General features: G+C 44.9%; 1 protein-coding gene across 1 annotated transcript in view; it reads left to right on the top strand.

Moving 5' to 3' along the window:
• The window catches only part of FSTL4 (follistatin like 4), a 435848-nt gene that overhangs the window by 18351 nt on the left and 399294 nt on the right, over positions 1-18203 (top strand). The gene's annotated exons all lie outside the window — the stretch shown is intronic.

Genomic DNA, 18203 nt, shown 5'->3' with positions numbered 1-18203 from the left:
CACACCAGACCCTCACCTGAAATGGGAACCCGAAAATGCAATGTAAACTCAAATGCAGGATGTCCTGTTTATGTTTCACGTTTTCAGGGTCAGCAGAAATAGCCTGTGGCTCCAGGGAGGGTGGCTGCCAACTATCCCTACAAAGGGAGGAAGGGATTGAGGGCAGTGAGAACAGAAGCTGTCTCTGGGGATGTTGCTAAATAGGTGTAAGACTCCTGATGGCTTTTCTTGATGCTACGTCTTAGGTCAGCGGGAGTGAAAGCTTGCTTAAGCCATTCTATCATTTAAAGCTTGCTGTCTAAGTAAAAAACACAGAACTCTTCCCATTTATTTGCTTTTCTAGCCTTGCATTTAAAACCTGCTGGAAAACTTCCTCTCTAGTGAAGACCTGAGGTTTCTGTGGTTCTGCTGATGCCACACTTTGTGCATTCATTCCAGGGAAGTAGACTTGGGGACACCAGGAGATTTGAAATGAGGGAGGCCTGCCAGGCGATGCTCTAATTGGAGTGCTTCTAAAATATGCCCCACTCTGCCTCCTCTTCCTCCTCCGCTCACTGCTCTTTGGTTGTTACATATGCTGTTACTTTCACTTTTAGCATTTGGCTGTGAAGAAAGGGATTCTCTGCCTTGTTCTTGGGTGTTCCTCCTTTGGCAGTGTAGTTTAGGAATACGTCTAAAAGCAGAACTTCCCACTTGACCTTCTCGGGATGCAATATACCTACCTGGTATGGGTCTCTGGACCCTCGGATATCTGGGCCAATGGGACATCAGGTGGTCTTAAATCCTAGTCATCAGTGGGTATCCACTGAGCACTCCGCTGTGTGCTTGGCCATGGTCTAGGGCCTATTGGATGAGGAGAAATGGACTGATTGTATTCTTGGGGCTTGAGGACCAGTAGGGTGGAGAATTGGGAAGGTGATGGAGCCCTTGGCTATTAGAATCTGAGTTAGTAGAGGAATTTAACCCTATGTTGACTTTAGCCTAAAGGAAATGAGGTCTCTTTCTCAAATAACAAAGCAGGAAGCGGAGCCCCCTGCCCTTCCCTGGTTTTGTTGGCCCACTCCTGGTCCCATAGTAGGATGCTTGTTCTCACGGTCCAGACTTTCTCCTCTGCAGAAGGGCTGTGGCTAATAGCAAACCTAGTGTCCCAGGTTCATCCAAGGCCCGTGATTCAGCTGCCCTGGAACCTTCAAGAGGGTTGGTTGGGGGCTGGAAGAAGCTGGCATCTCAGGGTGTCACCCCCACAAGCCAGACACCGTGGTTACTGCAGCAGCTAGAGCTGTCCACCAGAACTTGTCCACCAGAGCAGGTGTGCATCCCTCTGGGCCCTCTGCTAAGGTGGTTCTGTCCAATATGGCCCTGGCCTTCTTGTTGACCCAGAGGACTTTATCTGGCGACAAGGAGGGAACAGCTGCCCATTGCTGCTCTGTCTCGTCTCACCGAGGATGCTGTCACGTGTGATGGTGCCACCCCACTGCCCAGACTGTCATACCCGGGAGTCTTAGCTCTTCCTTTCGAGTCCCATCTTGAGCTAGGTTTCTGTCCATGTCCAACGGGTTGTACCAGTTGGTTCAGTAATTCACAGGAAGAAAACACTTCTGTGACCATGCTGACTAGGACAAAATTATCTGTGATTCATTATACATTCTAGATGAAAATGTAAAATAGACTTGAAGCCTTACCTCATTGAAAATGACTGTTCTTGCACTACAAGAAAGGCGGGTCCTGAGCTGCATTCTGTAGGAAAGCCCTGTAGGCGGTGGACTGATGTCTCACCTCAGGGTTATGAGAAGAGAAAGGGAATCATCACAAATGGCTCTAAGAAATCACCTATGACATGCATGTGGTGAGCAGTTAATGCAGTGTGGAATGTGTTCAGTTAGCAGTGTGGGCCTAACTGGGTGACGGGAGAGTTAAGAGCAGAGAGGCACTGGGTGGGAGGCAGGCTGGGAAGGACCTCTTGGAGACAGAGGGACTTGGAGAGGCTGGCAGAGATGTGGGTGGGGAGAACACTTAAGTATTTGAGGAAGAGGGACTTTTCACATGTAGATGTGGGCTGGAGCAGGACCAGGGCTGTTGGGGAAGGAGAAGAGGGACTCTGGGCATGGTTATCCAGGCCTGCTGGCCAAGTGACTCATGAGGGACCCTTGGTGGCTATGAGCAGAATCACCTTCCAATGTGTTTGTGTACACAGATGTGTCATCTTGAGGCCCCAGAGACCTTCTGGAGCCCTGCAGGCTGCCTCGAGGGTACAAGGCTAGAGTCTTCAGGCAGCCTGTCCCTCTCCCCACCTCTGCCCAGCTCACCATCTCCAGCATGCACCTCTCTGCTGTCTCCCTGTTCTCTCTGGATATCCACTTCTCTGCAAACCTGCAGATCCTGTCTCATAGCCTTTATCTTATAGCTTTGCCCTGCCAGTACACCAAGCTCCGGCCTCAGGGCCCTGGGCTACCCAGTCTAGGTCCAGTCTCAGAACCTGGTTGGCTCAGCTTGGCCAGGCATTTGCGTTGGTCCCATCACGTGTGGCCAGGGGTTAGGTCCCCAGAGGAGCAATGCCATTCAGGGGCTCTGAACGGAGGCTGTGGGTACAGGCCTGGGGGGCTCAAGTGAAGGAGCGAGAGAGCAGGTCACCGTGGGTGGCCGGGGTTGATAAGGCTGAGGAGCCAGTCTCCAACCTTTCAGCACTTGGAGCAATGTGTGCTGAATTTTCAGAAGTGCTGGCAATTTATCAAGTTGTGCTTTTTCCTGTCTTCAGAGCTGGAACTGGGTTAGGGCACCTGCCTACATGGTCTTAAATATTTGCTCTTGGGCTTTGTAGGCCCAGCTTCCTCTACCTGTCTCCGTGGTACCCTCACCACATCAACCTGGACTGTCTGCGGCTAGGCAGCTCGGAAGCCCAGTTTACCCTCCCTGGCTCATCCCAGCTGACAGGCTGTAAAGGCCGCTTGATGGCCATGGGCTGGCTCAGCATTTCACCAGTTGTCACCCTGACCCTCCCGGCCGCCTGTGACTGTGTTCACGCCCCCTCAGCAAACTGACTAAAGGGCAGCAGGCTTTGGGGCTTGGAGGTGGCCCTGCGACTCTGCACTCATGCATCTTGTAGGGCAGGGAGCTCTTTAGGACAGCTGCCTTGAGGTTTAGATGGACTTGTTCTTGGGAAGAAAGAAGGGGCTTTGTGGGAGGGGAGTCATGACTTTACCAGGTGTCTCTTCTTAGAGGGGCTGTCACTCTGTGGAATCCAGTAAGTAACAGCACAGCTGAGCTGCCATGAGATAATTAGGCCACGGAATCTAGACACAATGGATGTTCTCTCAGTTCTGGGGCTGAGCTTTGCTCCCAGCCAGGTGCAGAATCTTGTTGCATTCACAACTTGGGTTTTGCTGTCGTGTCTATTTCTGGGTAACTAAGAGTATGGAGTGTTAGGGAACCAGGGACACTGCCAGAGATGTCAGGCCAGGGGCTCTCTGGAGCTCAGAGCTGGGCATCTGAAGACACTCCTCATAAGAAATAAGTAGATTCCTGATAGAGACTCCTTTGAATTGCATAGCTATGAATGTTGATAACATTAATAAACAGCTCTCATTTTGTCAAAGCTTTAAGTACATCACTTCATTGACCTCTCAAAAGATTCTATGAGGTACCATTACATTTCTTATTTTATTCATGTGGAAGCGGAGGCTTCAAGATGATAGATGAGTTGCCTGAGGTCTCCCATGTGTGAAGTGGTGGAGCTGGGCTTTGCACTGGCCTTCTGACCATCCCACATGCTCCTCTCAAGTTCCAGCTGCTTTCCCCACCCCCACCCCTACCTTACATATTTTTGAGGCTCAGGAAAGGATGTTTGGGAAATTCCTTGGTGGTCTGGTGGTTAAGACTCCACACTTCTAAAGCAAGGGGCATGGGCTCCATCCCTCATTGGCCAACTAAGATCTCACTTGCCTCATGGAGCAGCCAAAATTTAAAAGAACATTTGATGATGAACTTTGGAGGCCAGAGCAGACTCTATCACGTCAGATAAGACCCTATCACCTCCTAGTGGGCAGCACAGCTTGAGGGAGCCTCCTGCCCTACCCTGGGGGCAGTGGCAGAGCATGTCCTCCCATCCCTCTTCACCCTGGCTCCCCAACACACACCTCTTTCTCTTGTCTTCTCCCACTGTGGGAAAGGGCCTATGGGGCAGCCATGGAACCCACAAGAATTAATATCTCTTAGGATATTTTCTTCCCTTTTTCAAGGGGGGTCTAACAAGGACTTTGCAGCCACTGCCTTGTGGATCCCTGAGCATCTGCCCTCGTGTAGGGCAGAGCCTGGCCAGGCCCACTGCTGTGCATGTGTAATAGAAAGCTGGGTGTCTGGGCTCTGGATGGAGGCCTAAGCATGGCAGTGATGAGTGGTTTTCCCTGTTTCTGCTTCTAAGAATTGGCCTTGGCAGGTGCCTAAGGGTTGAGAACTGTCCAGGATTGAGAGTTAGGAAGCTAGACTCTGGGCCCTTGACTTTAGGGAAGAGGCAAGAGTCCCAGAATCGGTGACTAAGGCGATTACTGTCCGATACAGGCTTCTGGAGGGTCAGTAATCCCAGTGGGAAAATGTTGGTGTTTGCTGACTCTTCTACTAGCCCCTGGAAGAGAGCGAGGGGGTCAGTGCTGGGTTACAGCCAGAGTTCCTTATGTTCCTGCTGTTGGAGGGAGGCTGTTATGGAGGATGGTCCTCTCTTCCCCAGAGGTGGGAATGGTAGGGCAGCCCCAGGTACACAGGGCACTGAGCTTGGCTCAGCTGTGGGAGCTGGCGCTGGCTCCTATGGAAGTGTGCCTGCCTTCTCCAGGTGGGTGAGCACACCAGGAAGTCTTGGCTCCTGTCTCATGGATGAGGAGGAAAGGGCCGCTCTGGAGGTGGGGCAGGCCCCCACTATACAGTATACAGAGTGCCCACTGTAGAGCCCCGAGAGGAAGGAATCCTGGCATTTTAGTGTGCTGGAGCCAGTCAGCTCATGAGCAGCACCAGAGAGTCAGAGAAGGTCAGGGAAGATAGCCTGGGGTGGGTGCAAGAAGGGGAGTGAAGGGACAGCTCTGGCTGGTGTTGGTGGTTCACAACTGACACTGTATCAACTGATGGAGCCATCCTGCACCCTGTCTCTGCCCGTTATTGCCCACTGGGGCAACAAAACTGCTGGGCCCTCTCTGCGCCAGGGGCCCCAAGACACTGATGAGTACCTGTTTGGTTCTGGGCGCTGTGCTCAGGGTTGGGGTCAGGGCGATGCTGGACAGTCTCCCAGATGGTGTCTGTAGCGGGGAACTGGTAAGTTACAGCAGCCACCAAGCACCCTTCCTCTTTAAGGTCTCCTAGCAGTCTCACAGGCACTACCTTGAATCCCAGCTTACAGCTGTGGTCACTAAGGTGGACCTTAGCACCTTTGAGCTGGAGACCCAAGGTGCTGGGGCTCAGATGAGCACCTTTACAACCATTTAAAGCCAACTCATGTACTCCAGGCCGGTCATCCTATTCTCCCCATCCCTGGGGAGGCTCCCAGCTCTGGTGCTGAGCCTTCCCTTCCCACCTGCACCCAGTGGCTGCTGAGATCTGGATACTGGGGTCGCATGGCTCCCCAGGGAAAGAGAGCCCAGGCCTGCCCCGTTATCCGCCTGCCTTACTAAATCTCGCTGGGAAAGAGAACTTGGTGCTTCTGTGTACAGTGGCTATGCCTGGGAAAGCCTTCCTGGTACCTGCCGGAGCCGTGGTGGTCCGTCGGAGGCTGCCTGGCTCTGTGATGAGCAGCACTGATGAGCAGAGAGCCTGTTTTGGGGGAGATTGTATCCATACATTGGAACCAGCTTTATAAAAAACACTGATGTGTGTCTCCGGCCTAGAGGTTGTGATGTAATTGGGTTGGGGTGTGGTTGGAACTCTGGATTGCCTAAGACATCCCTGTTCGAGAACCACTGGGTTAGCTTATGGAGGAAGTGCAGATTGAATGCCCTCAGAGTTGTCCTTCTCAGCAAATTGCTCTTCAGGGAGAGAGATGGTTCCAGCTGTTGGAGACAAAGTCTCATGTGCTTCTGCCCCAAGTGCAAGGCCCTCTGGGAGGCGTGGGTGCCTAAGGCTGGCCTGGCTCCTGACCAGTAGGCGGAGGGCAGACGTCTGTCCAGCTGAGCAGTGATGCTCACAGTTCTTCGCACACATCTCGTTCTATTCTCACGACCACCTTCTAGGCACTGCTCTGAATGTCATCTCGTGGGTGAGCAGACTCAAGTTTCTGGAATGTCCTACTTAAGTGCAGCTGGGAAAGGACAGGAGAAAACTATCGGTTTTATCTAGCACTTTCAGAAGCGCTGGCTACTATGTGAATAGCAGTCCAGCTATGCTGACCATTGGGTGCCTTTCTTTCTGACTCTGTTATAAAAGAAAATTGAAAAGGAGCCTTATTGTGCCTTAAAGGCTTTTTAATTATATATAACTCATTTAATTTAAACTACTTTAGGTTCCATTTTTAATACAAGTTTATAGTGGTACAATGAAAGTGCTTTCTAATCAAAGGGTGTTAGTAGATTTATCTCCCTGTATAGAAGCGGATACCCATAGGAGCCCCGGCTAATTATTTATCCAGACAACAATCAAAAATTGCCAAGAGTTGAGTGGGAGGCATGGTGGTAGAGGCTCATGGGTGGCATTGGGGATTCATCTGCGGTGGAAGGGGGGCTGTGAAAATTGAGGAAGGTGGGTGGAGAGGGCTCAGCAAACAGAAGTGGCCCTCATCACACTCGCTGCTTTCTGGGGCCACGACTGCTTCCATTGCTAGTTCTTACTGCTGGTGTCACAGCTGTGGACAGGGAGACGAGAATGGAGATGGGGGCTTGCGTGGTGGCTTCAGTTCAGTTCAGTTGCTCAGTCATGTCTGACTCTTTGCAACCCCTTGAACTGCAGCACGCCAGGCTTCCCTGTCCATCACCAACTCCTAGAGCTTACTCAAACTCATGTCCATTGAGTCGGTGATGCCATCCAACCATCTCCTTCTCTGTCGTCCCCTTCTCCTCCCACCTTCAATCTTTCCCAGCATCAGGGTCTTTTCAAATGAGTCAGTTCCTGACATCAAGTGGCCAAAGTATTGGAGTTTCAGCTTCAACATCAGTCCTTCCAATGAACACCCAGGACTGATTTCCTTTAGGATGGACTGGTTGGATCTCCTTGCAGTCCAAGGGACTCTCAAGAGTCTTCTCCAACACCACAGTTCAAAAACATCAATTCTTCGGCGCTCAGCTTTCTTTATAGTCCAACTCTCACATCCATACATGACCACTGGAAAAACCATAGCCTTGACTAGACGGACCTTTGTTGGCGAAGTAATGTCTCTGCTTTTTAATATGCTATCTAGGTTGGTCATAACTTTTCTTCCAAGGAGGAAGTGTCTTTTAATTTCATGGCTGCAGTCTCCATCTGCAGTGATTTTGGAGCCCCCCAAATAAAGTCTGACACTGTTTCCACTGTTTCCCCATCTGTTTGCCATGACGTGATGGGACCGGATGCCATGATCTTCGTTTTCTGAATGTTGAGCTTTAAGCCAGCTTTTTCACTCTCCTCTTTCACTTTCATCAAGAGGCTCTTTTGTTCCTCTTCCCTTTCTGTGGTGGCTTGAAGGGATGACAAAATGGTTCTGAGCAGGGGAAGGTCGTGCTGTGCACAGCAGGGAGCAGGGGACAGGTCTGTAATCAATGCAGCCCCTGGAGGGGCCCTCCTTGTCACAAGTAGAAAACCTCTGTCCTGGTTTCCCTTCCCTGCTTTGTCTATGACCGTGGCACTTCTTACTGAGACATGTTCTGTACATTGTATTTGCTTGTTTGTTGTCTGTCTCTCTGTGTGAGATCATAAGCCTCATGGGGACAAGAGTTGTGACTGTCTTGGCATTGCTGTGTCCCCAGATCAGTCAGTATTTACTGAATGAACAGATACATGGACAGATGAAGGTAAGAATAAATGAACCGGGCAGGAGAATTACCAGGAGCTCTGCTGGGAGTGCTGGGTGAGGGGCTGTGTGTGTCAGGGAGAATCAAGGTGGTGGGAATGGCAAGATAAGGCCTGACAAAAATTGCAAGGATGAGCCTGCCGAAGCAGAAAGTGATAAATGAGGAGGTAGGGTTTATGCCCCAGGGGGGCAGAAGGGCCACTGGCCAGGCAGGAGGACTAGGGAGGAGGGGGTTGTTTCTGGGCAAGATGAGAGACTCTGGTTGTGGCCCTTGGACTGAGGGGTTTGCACTATTTCTTTTGGAGGAAGTGAGTGTGCCTGTCATTCATGTGCTCACCTTCTCACCCGTTACCTGCCTTTTTCTCTTTCCTACTTGTGCCCATAAAGCAGTTTGTCTGGGCTGCAGATTAGGCTCAAATGGGAGGGACAAGCAGCCAATTACCAGTCTCAGTGTGGTCTGCCAGGCAAATTGTAGCTACTCTCTAAAGTAAACTCTGAAACTCTTAAGACTGTGAGTGATGCAGGTAGTGATGGAAGAGCCTTTTAGAAAACAGGCAACAGACCACTTCCAGGCTACTCAGCTAATGTGACAGAAGTTGCCAAATGAAAAAATGAACGAGCGTAAAAAAATATATAGCTGGATTGTGTGCTACACATTTATTATTCAATAAATACTGTGTGGTTTGTGGGTGGAAAAAAGAGCCCCACTGTGGCTCTGTAACTTTCTGCATCTTTAAGTCAGATAATCTCTATCTGTGACCCACCCCCACTCCATGTGTAAAAACAAGAATGAAAAATAGAGAACTCTACCAGAGGGCAGCCGTTTTCCTTCTTTTGTCTCTTAATTTTTCAGACACATTCAGACACGTTTCAAACCTCATTGTGGGCTTGTAGCTGGCAGAAGAAAAAAAGTAGCAGGTTTTAATATCATATGAAACAGGTTGATGTTAAATTACATTATCTATTGGGTGGTACCTGGACAGGATAATGAATAATTAAAACATAAACTACTGTCCCTTTCCCAGAGGCCACCTGTCCTCCCCGAACCCCTGAAACATGGTCCTGATCATCTTGTGGCTCACGGATGACTAGAGCACAGGATAGGGCAGCTGGTGGGTGTGAAACCTCCCAGAGTAAGGAAGGCATCCTTAGCTGTCCCTGATCCTGTGGAAACTTGGCTAAAAATGGAAAATATGGAAAGTCAGACTTCAGAGGCAGTCAGTGTGTTCTATGAGCCCAGAGGAGACCCTCACTAACCCCATACTCTCCTCAGGAGACCTTGAAAAAAACTGACTTCTTCCTCGCAATCCATCTGTTGAGGGTCTGTGACAGGCCAGACCCTGCGGTGGGATGAAAGAGGAATGAGATGCAGGCTGTGGGGAGATAGATGTTGTCCTAGTTCATGGCAGTCCTGTGTGGCCGTGGCACGTTGCAGTTCGTCAGTTCTGCGTGGTGGGCTGGGCTTTGTCGAGCCTGTCTGGTGTCCCTGGAGAGGATGACTGTTAGTTGTCCCTGGGGTGCTGAGTTAGAGCCCCATGCTGCTAACTCTTAGAAGAGACCTGCATGGGGATTGCTTGTCCTCAAGCAGAAATGATACTGTGCTATACTTTTCTAAATAAAAAACTTAATCAGTTTTTAATTTGTTGGGTTGTCAGAGAGATGAAGCTGGAAAGTGCTCTCTTTCCTCCTTAGTCTTTTCATCCGGCTGTGTGCAGGTGATGGTGTTTAACAAGTTGGACTGATCTATTTGTCATTGACATTTATTGCATCAAATGTAACTTAATGTTTACTTATACTGTCACTTTGGTAGATTCACTGCAGAAGACAATTTTAAATCCAGAGCCAACTTTTTTTTTTTTTTGATTGTAAATGAATAACCTTTAATATATAGCTTTAAGTAATCCTGAGAATTTAAAATCCCTAAATCCTCATATGATAAATCTATTCATTCTTTGCTTCTAGAAACAAGAAATTTAACATCCAAGTCACCTGAATTTCTGAAGGCCTGGCACATACTCTCATTCTTTCTTTTCTCTGTGGTGTCTCATAATCACCATTAATACTTTTCTTTTTAGAGCATCACAGCTTCCCTCCAATGCAGCCCCTCTATGTTCCCCATCAGAAAGCACTGAGCAGCACTGCCTGAGGGATTCTGCCTGTGTTTCTGAATTGTCACCTAAATCCGTCCTGTGTGGGCAGTCTGATCTGTCCATTCGGTGGGGATGCCACTCCAGATGGGGAAGCTGGAGTGGCAGGTGTCTGGGCAGCTCCCTCAGCGCTGCGGCTGCTGCTGCGCTTACTAATAACAGGCTGCTCGGACCCCCTGGCGGCTATGAGGGGCCTGTTTCCATCTCCTCCATAGACATAAGGAAATTGATGTTCCTCACAAGTGTTCCCCACAGGGAGGCTATTGGTGGGTTCATATCAATGACTTAAAAAAAAAAGATGCCTATAGCTTAATCATAAAGAGATTCCTGTGATATTTTTTCAAAATTATCCATGCATGGTCTCTCCCATTTGTTTTGATAAACCTCCAATAAACACTTGGGTCCTGTGTAAACACGTTTGCTCACACTGGTCCACTTATTGTTGGACAGGAAGTAGAGGGGACACAGAACTTGCTCACTGTATGGGGTCCACGTTTCAGCCCTGAAATGTGGAGAAGGTCTTTTCATTGCCTGTGTGGTCATACTCCCCACCCATTCCATGCCTGGTTTCCTGATAGAGGCCGGGGAGGCGTCACTGGATTGGGAAGCCTGTGGGCTGAGAAGGGGAACAACCATGCCTGTGCCCAGCTCCCTCTGCTCTCCCAGCATCCCGAGGTGTAGGATGATCAGCTGTGCCCTTCCCACCTCTAAGGCAGTCTACCTCAGAGGACACACCACTCTATCAGAGGGCTCCTAGCACATGGCGCTGCTCTCAGGGAGGTAGGAGATGAGTTCTGACCCCTCGACAAGGTGGCATTCCTTAGGAGCAGGCACCTCCTAGGTGATAGTTTCCTCGAGCTCCTGCCGTGGGCTCCACATGACTGGAGGAGAAAGCTCACGTTCAGACATCCCCTCTACACCCTCCAGGAAATCCTGTTGTTAGCGGGATTATTCACCTTGGCTCTCAAGCTGGCTCTTGAGTTTAGGGTTAATCTCCCTAATTCTGTCTTCATCCAGCTTCGAAGGCCCTGACGTGATGCTCTGGCAAATCTAACAACAAATCTAACAGAAGGTTTTCCTTCTGCCTTTACCTGAACAATAGAAGTGAGATAAAGTGTACCAGATGCTTGTTGTATGCTCAGTAAGCGGGAGGCAGTGATCGAATCTATGCTACATAAGGCATCCCTTTATTTCACTGTGTTCTACCTGTCCATGTGGCTTTAGTTGCAGAGTGGTGTCCTGCTAGCAAAAATCAAAGTTGTTAAGAGTCAAGGTTTTAAAATTCAAATGAATAAATGAAAGATTGTAAGAAAGGTTGTTAAAGAAGCATTAGTGTTAAAAGCATCTCAGACATGAAAACCTTAGAATTTAGATGTCAGTATTTCAGTAGTGATGAGTGCCGTTAGCAAAGCTTGCATCCCAACTGTACCGAGTGATTTATAAATTGAGCACAATTTATAGCTTTTCCAGGCAGTAGGAGCCTGAGGAACTCTGAAGCAGGGGGCTTCCTCAGCTCCCCTGATGCTGGACTGAGGTGCTGCCAGTCATGGGCTCACCACCAGGACACTGGCAGGGCTGAGAGCCTGCAGCTGCCCAGCCCTCAGATGCACTCAGCCCCGTCTGCACAAGACTCACCTCTGCTTTGTCTGCAAAACCCTGGCCACATCAAGCTTCATTCAGCTTCATGATTCCATGGCTTCCTCTTCTGAGCAGTGGATATTTTGATTCCCACTTGGCTAACTCACAGAGCCAACATTTTCCCAGAAGCCACTGAATCCCATAACATTTTGAGTGATAAATTGAGACTTATTCTCTAACCAAGGATGACTGGATTCATGGCCAAGGAGAGGTGCATTTGATTTGGGGCCAAGGTCCACCCTTCTTTTCCTGAGCCTCACATACAGCCTAAGATCGTGAGTACTGCCTAAGATGGATGTAAAGGATCCAGGCACAGAATCTGAGGATCTTCATTTGTCCTCTTTCAGCAGCTTGCAAACTATGTTTTTGGTAGCTGAGAATCTGTAATAGATTTTTGGATTATGAAAAATATTACTCAGCACTCACAGTATATTGATTCAAAAATAAAGATTATGCAGTTCAACTGCACAATAAAATACAGCTTTATGGGATGGTAATTTTTTACTTTAAGTTCCCCTACGTTATAGTGAAAGATAATGGATTCAGGAAGGGCACAATGAGGAATAAAGCTGTTGTATTGTATTGGTTAAATGACGTTTTAAATGATTTGGCTGTCAAATTCGTGGAAAGGTTATGAACACTAAATGAAAAATCTAAAATTAATTCCCTACTTCAAGAAAGTGTGATTTATACCATAATAAAATTAGATTTTTAGTTAAAGAAATTCAGTCGTTAAATAATGCCCATGTGCTAACTCTCATTTATAACCATCTGGTTTGAAGCTTCTGCAGCAGATAATTTCTTCCTTAAGCAAAGCATTCGGGGTCTTGGTGTCACTTCTGTCAGTGAATTCTCTTCTGTTCAGTTCTGGTACAGGTTTTGGGGGAGTACTTTTTCAAGTACTGGAAAGACATTCTGATTGAGCCACAATAATTGACGGAGAAATTGCACTCATTGCCCTCCCCCAAGTGATCTTACTATTTCTCCACCTTTGTTGTCTTCATTAATGGCAATAAAGATGGTGATGGCCACCATTTCAGGACTACTGTATGCCAGCCACCATACTGTGTGTGCTACAGGCTTATATTTCACTTAATCCTCCTAACAACTCTATGAAGAAGGCACCATTCCTACCCTTATTTCACAGATGAACAAACTGAGGCTCAGAAAGGTGAGATAATTAATCAAAGGTGGCAGGGCCGTGGCCATCAGGAATAAGCCAGGATCCAGCCCAGATCCATCTGACTTCAGAGTTCCATCTTTTAGTTCCTGTCACTTGTTTCCAGAATATTCACTGAGTATTTACTTTGAGGCAGCAGAATACACTGGGCTCCCCAGGTGGCTCAGTGGTAAAGAATCCACTCGCAGTGCAGGAGCTGTAGGAGCTGTGGGTTCGATCCCTGGGTTGGGAAGATCTGCTAGAGGAGGATGTGGCAACCTACTCCAATATTCTTGCCTGGAGAATCCCATGGGCAGAGGAGCCTGGTGGGCCACAGGCCACAGTGCATGGGGCTGCAAAGAGTCAGACATGACTGAAGTGACTTAGCACACACAGCAGAGCATGGTGGTAGGATTTCCAAGACTTGAGCCTGGCCACTTGCTGCCCTGTGACAATTGAGCATGCTGTAGCCTTTCCTCCTGTAGAACCACCCTCATCTGTAAGTTAGGGCATGTGATTTATTCCCCTTCTTCAACAAATCTGTGCTGTGTACTATGAGTACTTTGACCTAATATTTTTAAAATTTTTGATTGACATGTATCAAACATACTGGAAAGTGTATACATCTCAAATGTAGAATAGAACTCCATTAATTTTTACAAATTGAACACACCCAAGTGACTACCACCAAGATTGTAATTTAGAACATTCCCAGTACCCCCAGAAACCATCTTTTTTAAAAATTTATTTTTTAAATTGGAGTATAATCGCTTTACAATGTTGTTTTTGCTGTACAACGTGAATCAGCTATAAGTATACATATATCCCCTCCTTCTTGAACCTCTCTCACATCCCCTCCCCCACATCCCACCCCTCTAGACTATGTAGTTAGGTGTGTACAAGTTTAGAATTGCTATTAATTCCTATTAAATTGTTCTTTTATCATTATAAATCTAATGTATTCCTCTCTCTTTTTATTCCTCTTCCCCCTTTTCTCTTGTCTTTTTTTGGGGAGTTAGTCTTTTGTAATCCCACTCCTTTGACCTTATAGCATTGGTTTTACCATTTTTTAGCTATTAATAGGATTGTAATACTTAAATTCCATTTGACCTCCTGAATTTGTGATCATATCATCATTCATTTTAGTCCTGTAAATAGTATTAACTTAGAGAGCGTTATTGTTGTTGTGTTAAACAGACAGAACTAGATTTGTTCATTTTTTAACTCTTCCTGTTCTTTATTACTTCTTGGACAACTATGCATTCATCTGAAAACACTTTCCTTTTGTGCAGAGTGTTTCCCTGTATTGCTCTTAGTATTAATCTGCTGACAATGTATTCTCTCAGTTTTTGTCTGTCTAGATATATCTTTATTTTACCCTATGAATATCCTTTCAGTGGGTATAGAATTCAAAGTTTTCCAGAAATTTAAAGATGTTGTTTCATCTGTCACTTAAAGATGTCGATTCATCTGTCATTTAAAGATGTCACTGAATTTATGTATCCAATTCAAGCATAATAATGTAACTCAAGAGGAGGCTGTGCAGATTTTTTAGTTCATTTCTTTCTGATTCCCTTTTCTAGGATTGTAGCCCCTCTTCTGGTTCTGTTATTTTTTCCTGTAAAGTTGGCTATCCAGTCTTTGTAGGTGATGTGCCCTCCACCTCCACCACCCACTCTCTGGCTATTTTAAAGATTTTTCTTTTTGTCCTTGAATATTCAACTATATTTTCCTGAGGACCTAGTTATGGTGTTCATTGTATTTATCTTGATTAGAGTTTCTAGAGATTTCTAAATCTTTGGATTGATGTCTTTCATCAATTTTGGACATTTTTCAAGAATCTCTCTTCAAATATTGATTCTGCCTAATTTCCTCTATCTGATACTTCAATTACATACTTGTTAGAACTTCTCACCATTCTCCAAAATGTCTCTCATACTTTCCTGTGTTTTCTACTCTTTATTATTTCCTTTCAGAGCTTCAGTCTGGTTATTTTCTACTGACCTAGGCTCTGGCTTATTAATCCTCTGTTTAATTGTGTTTAGTCTTCTATTAGATTCTTGTTGAATCTGACAGTCATTGATTTTTTAGTTCTAGGATTTCCATTTGATTCTTATTTTAATTTCAATTTTATGGTGAAATTCAGCATCTTCTGTTTTCCTGAACATATTAGTCATACTTATTCTAGAGCTTGTGTCTGATAATTCTAAACTCTGGATAACCTGTGGATCAGTTTATGCTGTCTGTTTTATTGAATTTTAGTCATTCATGGGATGACTAAACATCAACAGTATCATGATGGGAAACATGATACTGTTTCCCATCATGCCTAGTAATTTTGGTTTGGATGCTGGACATTATGTATTGGTAAAAAAAATTAATAAACAAAAGCCTCAATTAAATAGAGCTGGGAGACAAGAAGGGGGAGTTCTCATATGCTGTGACAAGAGCAGAATTCAAAAGGGAAAAGAAAGGCTCCTTTCATTTCCTCGCAACAAGCTAGCCAATGAAAAGCCATTAACTCTATGTTTACTATTACCCTCTCAATTTATCAATACTTTTTACCTCTATAAAAGAATTTTCCTTCCTTTGCCGTGTGGGGACTTGCACATGGCTCATCATGGCTGTAGACCCTGAATTTCAACTCTGTTTTCATCTTGAATAATGCCCCCCCTTTTTTATTCTGGAGAGATAGCTAACAATTTATTAGTTTTAGGTCAAAACTATGAAAAATTATATGGTGTTTGGATTACTTTATTGCCTCTCAGAGAGGACTTACTTTTATTTGTTAGATACGGAACACTGGCAGATCATCTTGATCTACTCAGGAACAGAAGTTCTTTGAGAATATATGATTTTAACTGAAAGTCAGCTGCAATTACCAGGACCATTGTTCCTTTGAGAGCTTAATTTTTGTCTTCTGAGCACCATGATACTGTCAAAATCTGTTTTTAGTGTTTTAGTTTACTTTTTAGTTTGTTTGAGGCAAATTTTTTGCTTATTTCTCAACCTCATGTTCTTTATATATCCAATTCAAGCATAATAATATAACTCAAGAGGAGGCTGGGCAAATTATTGAGTTCATTTCTTTCTGATTCCATTTTCTAGGATTGCAGACCCTCAAGTTTTGGTTGCTTTTGTAGCCTCAACTCAGGTATCTCCCAACTCAGTGAGGCTACTTTAAGCCCCAAAACATTACTTTGGCCTGTCTGAAAAACCACAAATTCCCCAAAGGGAAAATCTGGCAGTAAATATGGGGCTCTCCACCAAAGCCTTTACTTCTCTCCAAATATTGGCTAAGTTCTGTCTGCCTTTGTTGCTCTCACATGCCTTCAAAAACTTTTGTTGTTGTTGTTATTTATCCAATTTTTGTAGTTGTTATTAGAAGGATTGGCCTAATACAAGCTACTCTTTCATGGTCCTAAGCAGAGGTCTATCTCGTCTAATTTTCACACTATTAATTGACTGGAGTTAGAATGTTTTGTGCATAAGCTTTGTAATTAGACTTTGGAATTTAAATCCCAGCTGTCCATTGACCAAAATGTGAGAACTTGGACAAATTTTAACCTCTATGACCCTCTACTTCCTCTACTTTTTAATAAATATCTGAGAAAGAAAGTTGCAGAAACCTTAAAGGTCAGATAACTCCACTTTTATTTAAACTATTCCAGTGCATAATAAAAGGGAAACTTCCAAATCCAGTATATGAAACTGATATAATTTTAATTCCTGAAACAGAAAAATGACACCTAAAATTATAGCTTAATCTCATTTATGAATACTAATGCAAAAATGTGTTTAAAATCATAGTGAACAATATCTAGCAGCATATTTTTTAAAAAACACATCATGATTAAGAAAAGCTTACTCCGTAAATATAGATATAATTGACTACTATGAAATCTACTAGATAAGCCATCGAATTAATAGAGCTGAGGAGAAAAAATCATAGGATACCTCCATAAATGCAGAAAAAGTATTTGGTTAAAGTCAACACACATTTATTTTATTTTCATTCAACAAATATATATTGAGCATCTGCCCTATTATAAATAACACTGAAAATGCAAGAGTGAGAAAGATGTTGGCACCATCCCAACTCACATTCCAGTGGAGGGAAAGAGCCAATAAATAAGCAAGTAAGAGGACAAGCTAGAACATAAATTTATTTTAAAAAGTCTATAAAATATGCATAGATTTCACTAATATGATAAACATATCTGGGCCAAAAGCCAGCATTTTACTTGATTGGGAAACACTTCAGGTTTTCTTCTTAAAATCAGAAAGAAGACCAGGATGTTCACTATGTTCAAAATTCTTAACATTAGAGAAAGAATTAGCTGTAAGAATAAGACTAGAGTAAGCAACAATAGAAACTGGAAGAAAGAAAGAAAATCATTGCTATTTGCATATTGTATAAATCAACAAATCGAGATGCCAAAAGAATCATTTGAAACCTATTACAAACAATAAGAAATTCAGTCAAGTGGTTGGTTATATCAATATGTAAACCTCAATTGCTGTCAAATATACAAATAAGAAACAGTTATAAGATATAATGAAAGACAAATTCCATTTATGATAACGAAAGGTATGTAATAAAGACATTTTCAGAATATATACAGGAAAATTATACTCTCGAAAGAAATAAAAATAGACTTGAACAAATTATTAAAAATACCATGTTAAATAAGGAGATATGTTATACAGAGATCAACGTACCCTAAGGTAATTTATACATTTTATGCAATTACAGTAAAATTCCCATAAGGTTTTTTTCTCGAGCTATAACGGTTGAGTTCCTGTTCCACAAATACTAGTTCCTTCCAGGAGGGAGGTGCCAGCCCCTAGAGCAGAGTCTGAGCAGCAGTGTAGAAGCTGGGTTTCCTTAGTGCATGATGTGCTTGCGGCAGCAGCTCTGTTCCAGTTACTGTTCTCCAGGCTCCCTCTTTTGGCCCTTGAGCTTATGAAGAGCCAGCATTTGGGAAGCCTGTTTGGGTAATTGTGCCTGCTGGTACGCTGCTGGCCTGTGACATGGTCTTCCATTGGTCTCCACTTGGCCTTTTGACTCATTACAGAGATGGCAGTCAGAGAGTGTAATTTAGGCAAGACAGGACAATCTTTTCAGTGCCTCGTCAAGTTTCCTTCCTAATATTGGCTCCCCCTTCCTCGCCCCGTAAGAATGCTAAACGAGAATGCTAAGGTATGAAAGACATGCTAATGCTAAGCATGGATTTTCACCTTAATCTCAATATTAGGCTCTTTATCGTAACTGGGTCATTTATAACAGATTGTAGATGCTTTT

Source organism: Bos mutus, chromosome 7 (genome assembly GCF_027580195.1).
Source record: "Bos mutus isolate GX-2022 chromosome 7, NWIPB_WYAK_1.1, whole genome shotgun sequence".
NCBI lineage: Eukaryota > Metazoa > Chordata > Mammalia > Artiodactyla > Bovidae > Bos > Bos mutus.
The sequence above is the reverse complement of the archived record's forward strand: the minus strand, read 5'-3'. Positions and strand labels throughout refer to the sequence as shown.